Source organism: Haplochromis burtoni, unplaced genomic scaffold (genome assembly GCF_018398535.1).
Source record: "Haplochromis burtoni strain Fernald_Lab_line unplaced genomic scaffold, NCSU_Asbu1 Contig_2157, whole genome shotgun sequence".
NCBI lineage: Eukaryota > Metazoa > Chordata > Actinopteri > Cichliformes > Cichlidae > Haplochromis > Haplochromis burtoni.
Genome location: NW_024584518.1, coordinates 14,205 through 15,738, shown reverse-complemented (window position 1 = coordinate 15,738; position 1,534 = coordinate 14,205).

Here is a 1,534-nt window from a genome sequence, read left to right as displayed (position 1 = left end):
GAAGGAATTTAGCAGGTTTGTTATTGTCCATATTTTAAGGGAGTTTTCTTTACGATGGGAAAATGTTTTATTCTGTTTCTTTAAGTTCCCCAAGAAGTATGATAAATGTTTTTTATGATGAATTTGTTCATACTTTTAGCTAAATTTTGTATCCATAAATGTAAGTTTACTAACAAAACACCATATTTCTGTCATTATTTTAAGGATGTGGAAATGTACATACAGTCAATATCAGACTCCACCAACAAAAAGGCTCTCAAAACAATATATGTATGTGAATTTTTGCATGTATTCTTATAATTGTTACCTTTTTCTTTTACCCCTGCCTTTTTGTGTTCATGTTCTGTTGTTTTGTATACTTCATGTGTCCGTATGTTATATACTCATTGTTTGTTAAATAAAGTTTTTAAAAAAAGAAGAAAAAAAAGACATCGACTCCTCTCTTAGTCCGTCCCACGGAAGAAAGCGGGGGAATGATATGAGGATGAACAAGGACTAAGTTGCAGTAATTCCTCATCCTGTTGTACAGGGAGTGGCTCATTTTTCCAGACTGAAGTCATTTCAAAATGGATCGCATAATGTTTTTTGGAGCTGTTTTATTGCTGTGTTCATGTAAAATACAAGGTAAGGATGAATTTGTATACTAATAAGTTATGCTAATATGTTTTTGGAGCTGTATATTTATTTTTGAAATCTAGGTGACTACACGTAAGACATACTACAGATAAATAAATAAATAAATAAACGAATAAAAGTGGAGCGTTATTAAAGCTGTAATATGTGTAGGAATAGAAACTTTATTTCATCGTAAATTATAATTGTTTTACTCAGTTTGAAGATCTGTTTTGTAAAACACAAGCAGAAAAAACAAAACAAAAACAAAGAAAGGGAATGAAAAAATAACTGTTGCAGATCTGCAAGATAATCTGTATAGCCAGGGGTTTTCGTGGGATTTGGCAACTAACCTAATGCTCAAGTGTAGTTGTTCAGTGTGGAGAAAAGAATCACGTAGCAATAAATCCGATTTATTTCTGAAATAAGCGTAAATAAAGCTCGTGTATGGGGTGTGGTCAGCTGAGGTGTGGTGCTGCTTCATAATTTACTGTTCTTCGTGGATATCTAACTCCCGAGCAGTATAACAGTTTAACATCAAGGTGGAATTCAGTGTGACCTTAACTGGCACCATCCGCTTAAAGTTAAATTAACCTCTGCTACTCATGAAGTAACCTGATAATGACTACGAACACCTCAGCTTCTGTTCCACCAGTTAAACATACTGTAAACTGTAATAGACTTGTCTATAGTTTAGACATGTGCTAAACTACCCAGTATTTTCATGGACCCTTTGAAAAACACAGTTAATGTACTTCATAGTTTTTTCAGGACATTTTACAGTATTAAAAAATAGTTTAGCTTCAGCAATGTATCTATTGTATTGTCTACATTAGGGATGGACCGAGCCGATATACAGTATCGGTATCGGTCCGATACTGACCTAAATTACTGGATGGAAAATGAAATCCGATCCATTAAA